General features: G+C 42.5%; 1 protein-coding gene across 6 annotated transcripts in view; it reads right to left on the bottom strand.

Moving 5' to 3' along the window:
* Positions 1–8,201, bottom strand: part of Dgki (diacylglycerol kinase iota) — a 447,586-nt gene that overhangs the window by 323,419 nt on the left and 115,966 nt on the right. The window lies entirely within an intron of this gene.

Raw genomic sequence — 8,201 nt, forward strand, 5'->3', positions numbered from 1 at the left:
GGGAATGGGTGGGTAGGGAAGTGGGGGGCGCTATGGGGGACTTTTGGGATAGTATTGGAAATGTAATTGAGGAAAATATGTAATAAAAATATTTAAAAAAAAAGAATAACATGAAGAAGAAGAGGAGGAGGAGGAGGAAAAAGAGGAAGAGAAGGAGCCTGAACTTGATATGGTGGTCACGTCTATAATCTCTGAAGGTAGGAGGATCAGGAGTTCAAAGCCAGTCTCAGTTACAGAGGAACAAAGTTCAAGGCTAGCCTGAGCTACATGAAACTCTGTCTCAAAAACAAAGAAAAAAAAAGACAGAAAAAAAGGAGGAGCAGATAAGGAAAATGAAACAAGGAAAGAAATAAGTGTATTCCAATTATTGATTTTTAATGGTCTATTATTCTGCATTTGATTCAAGCATGTGCATAGTTAGGGGACAAAGACAAACTTAGGATAGAATAACATGGAAATATAAGATAAGAGAAGCTCGGATGGTGACTGGAAAGACAGTGGATACCCAGGTTCCACAGTCGAGCTCGCTTCATCCAGTTGGACAGATAAAATAGGAGGCATCTTATACTCACCACGCAAGATACTGCAATAATCCCTTAGCAGTGGCTGTGATGGAGTACCGCTACAAAATGCAAGAGAGTGAAAACTTTGTTTTGGCTTACTGGTTCAGATTGGGTGGCCTAGAAAGCATGACAGCTAGAGGGTGAGGCAAGCCAGGCAGGCCAGAAGCAGACTGATCACACACCCACCCAGAGGAAGCAGAAAGAGCAGGAAGTGAGGCTAGACCATAAAACTCAAAGGTACACCAGCCACATACTTTGCTCAGCAAGGCTCTGTCTCCTTAAGGGTCCACAATCGTCTGAACACAGCACCACCAGCTGGGGACTAAGTAGTCTAATACATGAGCCTAAGGGAGACATTTCAGACTCAAACCACAACCGTCCTTAAGAAAACCCTTTCTTGTCTGCATTTATTTCAATCTCCCCTAATCATAATCATGGGACATCATATAGAAATTAAATGTTATCTGGAAAATGACTCCCTGCTCAGAAGTAAAATAATTCCCCAGGATCTCCAACATTAAAGGTAGTTTCTCCACCCTCTGCATCCCCTACAACATCCCCCACTGCATCTGGCAGTCATCTGGGCAAAGGGCTCCTTCATGGATCCACCCGTATAGTCTCCCTAGCAGCTAAGGAAATTGCTCATCCCCCCACCTTCCCAAGCCTGGATCTCTCCACTGGCAACAATCTTGCCTTTGTTTTCCACCTGGTCCTTCCTCCTCCATTCCAAACCCAGTCTAGAACTAACCCCCATGTAAATGACTGGAATTGAGCTTTCTTGAAGGCATCTCATAATGCGCTTGTGGCTCTCTACTGCCCTCTTTCACATCCTGTCTTTTAGGAGAAGATCAGGTAGAGGAGAACTTAGCTCAACAGTTGGAAAGTGTCTAATTTAAATGGTTGGGTAGGATGCAGGCCTAGATCTTTAGAAAATCTCCCTGTGGTGGGGGCAGGAGGAAGAAGGCAGTCAGCCACCAAAACCATTGCACAATTGGTGTTTCCCTGTCCAGCTGTGCAGTCACCCACCAAGCTTTGGGAACATTTTCTTAATTAGAAGTCATCCACAGACCTACCAAAGGAGAAGTTTTGAAACCAGACATTTGTATAATGAAACATCTGAACCGAGAAACCCTGGACCAAAAATCGGACCAGTCTGATGGTGAAGTCTGTCTTTGTTAACCTCGGCAAGTCTAAGAGTATTGTTGCCGTTACATGTCACCAAAATAGCAGCTGGGTAGCTATAACAGAGTCACTGTTGGAGTCTATATTTCCCTATGACCCTCACCAACAGAACGAGCAACTATAAGCATGCAGACCACAGCTCTGTTCTGTGCAAAGAAAGAACAAGGAGCCTGTACCGAGCGACAAGGAGAAATGTGTGACTCAGATGTACTCTGTGCTGCCTGCAGAATAATAATACTACATTATGATACACCCCAATTCATCAAACCAGAGAGATGGCTCATCTTTGGTCAGAGAGGAAAAGGAGTGAATTCTCTGTGGAAAAGGGCCAAGGGGAGCCTTCCACACGGCATGACATGGGAGCTCAGCCAGGAGAGAATTGTACAGAAAAGACAGGTGAAGAAAACAGGAGAACACAGCCAAGACTCAGGGCTGTGACAGAGTGTTCAATACTATTTAAATAAGTCTGTTGCTGTTGCTAAAACTTAAGGAGCCTGAAGGAAAGAGTGAGGCCGGATCACTGAGAGCAAATGTACAAAGTCTTAAAGAATCCTTTGGAGGATGGACAGGGACACACACACACACACACACACACACACCTTCCACAGGAGACGCCCGTGGTGTTCTTGTCTCTGCAAAAGCATCTTATTGAGAACTTTAAAAGTTACAATAGAATACTCAATGATCCAGCACTCTGGAAATCATGGAATGTTCTTACAACTGCCGTATTATAATTCTGGGATATCTTCAGACAACCTGAACATTTGTGAAAAGATTCATTATCAGAATAAAAGCTGCAAGCAAAGTCTTTAAGTGACATTAACATTTCCTAAGAAAAGCTTGCCGACTCTTCAAACTCAGGATCAATCCCCACAGGTATAACAAGCTGCTATCAGATTCCGTTGCTATAACAACCTGCCACTCACTTCTACTTTATACCAGTTATCGAAGGCAGCTGGATCCGGAATAGGTTTAACTCAACATAAAGCCAAAGATGCCAGTGGAGGAAAACCCAGCAGGGAGGTAATTAAAAATGAAATCACCACTCTCTTAATGATCTTTAAAAGCAAATAATCGCATCAAGTCCATGGCGCACACAGTGTGTGTTGAAAAGCTGAAAGACACACCAGAAAGAAACACTGTATCACTGACCACAGACAGCGGTCTGGGTTCTCAGGGTTTAGCTCCACCCAAAATCCGCCTTTCCTCTCCTCCTTTCTCCCCTGCCCTCCCTACCATCACAAAGGATCCTCCTTAGAGCTACATCAAAAGACTAGGTAGGGGCCTCCTTGAACTCTCTTCCCTTGTAGCTGTACATCCTGCAGTACTGTAATCGATCTATCCTTCTGTCCCTTCCTCTAAAAAAATGCAGCCATTCACCCTGTCTCCCAGCCAAACCAATGCGCCATCATACTGTTTTTATCCAACCCCATCTGCCTTTTACAAAATAAGAATTAGCACTCTTTTGCTTTTACTAATTTGATTCTTTTCTCCCAGATTCCTCGTACTTCTGCTAACACAAGATCATAGTCTCCTTGGATACTCTGCCAGTCCTTCTTACTATGGAATGTCCAGGACTGCGTCTTTCTTACTCAGGACCACAAAATGGCCAACACGTAACTGTGACCAATAAGACTTCTAATGTAATGCATCTGCATGAAGAAATTTCTCTAAACAGACGACAGGATCGCTTCCTTTGGTTTGGTGAATGTGAGCCTTTGTGAGGAGGTTATACTTGATCATGAGCAAAAGGGGTTCTCACATGCTCTTTTTGGCAGCCAAGAAAGAAAAAGGTAAGTGAAGACTTTGGTTTGCTTTATGCTATTCTTCTTTTGCAGCTTAGAATAAATTAAAAGTTGATAGTAAAATGCATTTTTGGCATTTTGCCTGGGGCAGTGGTTCTCAACCTCCCTAATGCTGCAAACTTTTAATACAGTTCTTCATGTTGTAGTGACCCCCCCAACCATAAATTTATTTTCCCTGCTACTTTATAAATCTGTAGTTTTGCTACTATTATGAATCATTATGTAAGCATCTGTGTTTTCTGGTGGTCCCAGGAAATCCCTATAAAAGGATCATTTGCCCCCCAAAGGGGTCACGACCCCCTAAGTTGAGAACCATTGGTCTTGAGGGAACACTGCTCAAACAAATGAAGACTGAAATAGAATCAAAGAGCAGACAAGAATGTTTAAAGGGACAGCATTGTATATGATGCTATGGATTTTCTTTAGTAGATGTGTCTATTTGTTCACTGAACATCAAGCAAGGGTGCTCTTCAATAACAGCCACACTGTATGTGTACATGTGTTGTGTATAAATTCATATGAAGATAACATGCTTTGAATATACTTGTAAATGTGGCCAAACTAATGATCATAAACACTGATGAAAGGAAGACTAGTGTGTACAGGTATAGAACAGCGTATGGACAAGATCAAGGAAGTTCAGGCAGTTTACTTGCAACCTTGCTGTTCCTTGTACCCAAGACATTCATAAAACACCTAAAGCAACATGTATTATTGAAACCATAACATGATCCAATTTGCAAGCATGCTTAGAACCCAAAACATTCTTTTTCGGAAAAAAACAAAACAAAATAATTTCCAAGCTAGTCTTGAAGGATTTTTGTGGACAAAGAATCAAGACGTTCTCACAACAGCGCATTTTACAGAGTAAGCGTACAGAGCCAAACTCCATGTAGCAGCCCGAGTCTGCCCCTACCCCACTCCACTCCCCTCAACTCTGCACTCACTTCTAGAAAAGATAACTATCAACTACTAGTTGTAACTAGTAGTCTGCTGCTTCACTCCCACCTGCTTAATCACTTAACTGTCACTGAGCTGTAAACTTTCTGTAATTAAGCAACTCTGTAATTTTTAATTATTTAATCGTTAATTCATATGCATTTTAAAAACAAACAGCACAAAAAAAATTCATTCCTACCATTATATCCAAACCTCAACTTAGAGATAGTCCTGCTGCCTCCAAATTTTTATATTTTGAGAAATGTATTGTGCACAGTTGTTTATATAGAGATAAGCAGATTGTATATTGCAGACAGCATATTTTTTTGCTTAATAATATATCTTGAAATTTTCTATCATTTCACCAAAACTCTCACATCCTGCTTGGGAATTGCTGTGTTATATCCCATTGTTTAGACACAATGTAAATTGATAATTAACACTTCCTGACTGCACACATTCAGGGAGCCCTCCTCATCGTATGTTCTGTGAAAAGCAGTCCCTGCGATTCTGCAAGTCCCAAATATGTTTCATCTTTCTTCAAACTCGTCCCTGCAAATAGGTCCTTCTATCCGACAAAACCAAATCTATTTATATCTATGGTAAAATAGTAGAAGTGTATTGTTCAAGCATCTGCCCCTCTAAGTGAAAGCATCTTCAATTATCTCCTTTAGCCAGGGACCAGGGAACTAGTCTCATGTTCTATATATACGTTCATCAGCCTCACAATCTACACATTCATAAGTCTTGCTGGGAACCTGCCTCATGATCTATATGTTCATCAGCCTCACAATCTACATATTCACAGGCCCTGCTGGGGACCAGCCTCATGATCTAGACATTCACAGGCCCTCTGTTCCTACATCAAACCTTTGCTATCTCTCGTCTATCTCCACTCTCACTTTAGACTCTGTTACCTAGACCTCCCTACCTAACCTGCCTTCCTGTCTATCATCTGCAGGTCACAGAATGTCTTGCATAAGGCAGGTATCTGTGCAGCTCACATTAACCAACCAACCAAACAAACAAACAAACAAAAAAGTACTAAACACGGCTTCCCATGAGGCAACCATACCCTGGGCCTTGCTGAGTAGCCCTTCCCAGCTCTAGTATAGCCACTTTCCCCTCCAGCAACACTAAACTCTTATCACAACTATGGAACTGGGTGTGATCTAGCCCTTCACGTGTATGGCTCCAGTTGTTCAGAACACTAGTTTCTACCCAATTCCAGTCCTCCGTGTGGTCAGCTACACTTCTATTCCCAACCCTCAGTTTCAATATATGGCACAATGAGGGGCTAGAACCAAGGCTCCAGGACCAAACTAAATGGATCTGCTTTTACCATTTATTAGCTTTGTACCATCGCTATCACTACCTCTACCTCTACCTCTACTCCTACCCCTAGCCCTAGCCCTATCCCTAGCCCTACCCCTACCCCTACCCCTAACCCTACCTCTATCTCTCTATATATATTCCCCCACCTCCAGCTTCATTTTCCCAACTGTATAATGGGAGCATTATTTAGCACTAACCTCAAGACTCATCATGAGTCTTACAGGTAGCACAAAGAGGCAGTTGAAAGCTCACACATTATCAGTGCATGTAAGATGTGATACCAGCAGAAACCTTCCTCCCAGAAGCCTTCATGGAACCATACATAAAGCTAGGCTCGCTTGTATGGCAAATGGATCTGAAGAGACAAGCTGAAGAGACAACTCATTCAACATATATCAGGTTCAAAGGCATGTGAGGACTGGGCAGACTCAGTCCTCTTCCCAAGACTGCTAAGATAAGAAATCACACAGCTCAGAATGGATCCTCTTGTTAGTATTGGTTTTGATAGTGAGTGAGCTAGTCCTAATGGCTCTAACAGTCATGGGCCATGTACCGGTAGTCTGCCGGGTATGCGGCACAGAAAAGAGCAACTTAACAAACTCCTACTTTAGAGAATTTGCTGTTAAAGAGGTCAAAAGACAAACATGCTTTCAATCTAGAGCTAAATCATGGCGGCGGCGGCAGCAAAGACCAAAAGCAAGAACAGAGCAAAGGACGCTATTTTTAATAAGGTGTTATGACATCCTTTCAGGATAGGGGACACCTGAACAGACCCCTAATGAAGTGAGGAAGAGAGTAAGCTAACTCTCGGTGGAAACGAGTTCCAGATGAAAGAAACTCCAGCTGCAAAGATCCTCTGATTTAGGCTCACTCTGAGAAGAGACAGGAAGTAGGTGATGGTGAACCTCAACAACTGAGGGACAGACGATGAAGCATTCAGAGTCAGGATGTACCGGGCTGTAGGGTGCAGTGAGCGCCTGAGATACTCCAAGGACGAAAATAAACCACTAGGGGTTTTTAAAGCCAGAAAGTGACCTGAGCAATTTGGGTTTTGTTTAAATTTTTGTCTTACTTATTGTTGCTAGTGTGGCAGGGGAGGAGTCCTCAGAATGCAGATAGGAATGAAAATGATAGAGCCCGGTGAGAAACTACCGGGGAGCGATGGGGAAGAGAATGAACAAGAAGTGATTTACACTAATACTCTGGAGTTCTCTAACCATTAGTGATTGAGGAGGGAAGGATGTCTAGAACTTAATAAATAAATACATGAGCAAATAAGGTACACCCAATAGCAGAGGAAGAAAATTACATTGGAGAGAGGCCTTGGTATGTGATGAGTAAGAAAGAGAAAGGATCGAGAGAAAGGAAGGGTGTGGCCCTGAAGGGATGCAGCCCAGGATCCTGTGAGCATTGTGCCCTTACCATTCCATATCTCTCCCTCCAAAAGCCTTGAACTTCCTTTCTATGCCTTTACTGTGTGCTTCCTTACTGCCCTTCAACTTGCCAAAAGATACGTAACCTAGAGAGGAAGGGATACATTAGTGGAACTTTCCATTTTCTTGTTGTTGACTGTTTTTAAGAAGCCTAAAGCTCAATGCGTTTGCAAGAGAGCCACTGAATAGAGGCACTCCTAACACCAACCTGAGAAATGATCAAAATAAACAAAATGTCCTTAATACAATCCATCTTCCACTAACTCACTCGACTTGCAGTCTTCTAACATCTTCCCTTTGGTTTTTCGTATTACAGAACTTTATCCCCAAAGGGGCCAGGAAATATCCCAGGATGGCATTAAACCCCTAGAGTGACTGCATCTCAGCTTGTATACTAGTGACTTCTGCAAATAGCTGCAACCAAAATAACTCACTTAGCAGTGTAAAAAAGAAAAGCTTCATCTTGGTTCAATTTCAGAGGGTTCAGTTCCTAATTGTGTGGGTAGAATACACTGGCAGCTGGGACATGTGTTGAAGAACAGCCATCTTGTGTCCCGCACAAGGAAGGGTATAAGTACTGCACAGACCCAAAGACACCCCTGTAACCTTCTTCCTATAATTACTTCCCACCTTCTACTATTCACTCCCTCCCAATGATGTCATGCTATGATTCCATCAAAGGCTTAATCCATTCATTAGGTCAGTGGCCTCAAGGTCCTATTGTCTAGTAGAGGGGATATTGGCAACTGTTGGCTGATGTGTGGGGAGAGTAGGTTTTCTTCAGGGATGCAGCCCCTGATAGCCTGCTATATATCAGTCATAGCCTCACAAGCTTGCAGGATACTGGTAGTACTAAGTAGTAAATGGAAAGAAAGAAAGAAAGAAAGAAAGAAAGAAAGAAAGAAAGAAAGAAAGAAAGAAAGAAAGAAAGAAAGAAAGAAAGA

This window comes from Mus caroli, chromosome 6 (genome assembly GCF_900094665.2).
Source record: "Mus caroli chromosome 6, CAROLI_EIJ_v1.1, whole genome shotgun sequence".
In the NCBI taxonomy this organism is placed as follows: domain Eukaryota; kingdom Metazoa; phylum Chordata; class Mammalia; order Rodentia; family Muridae; genus Mus; species Mus caroli.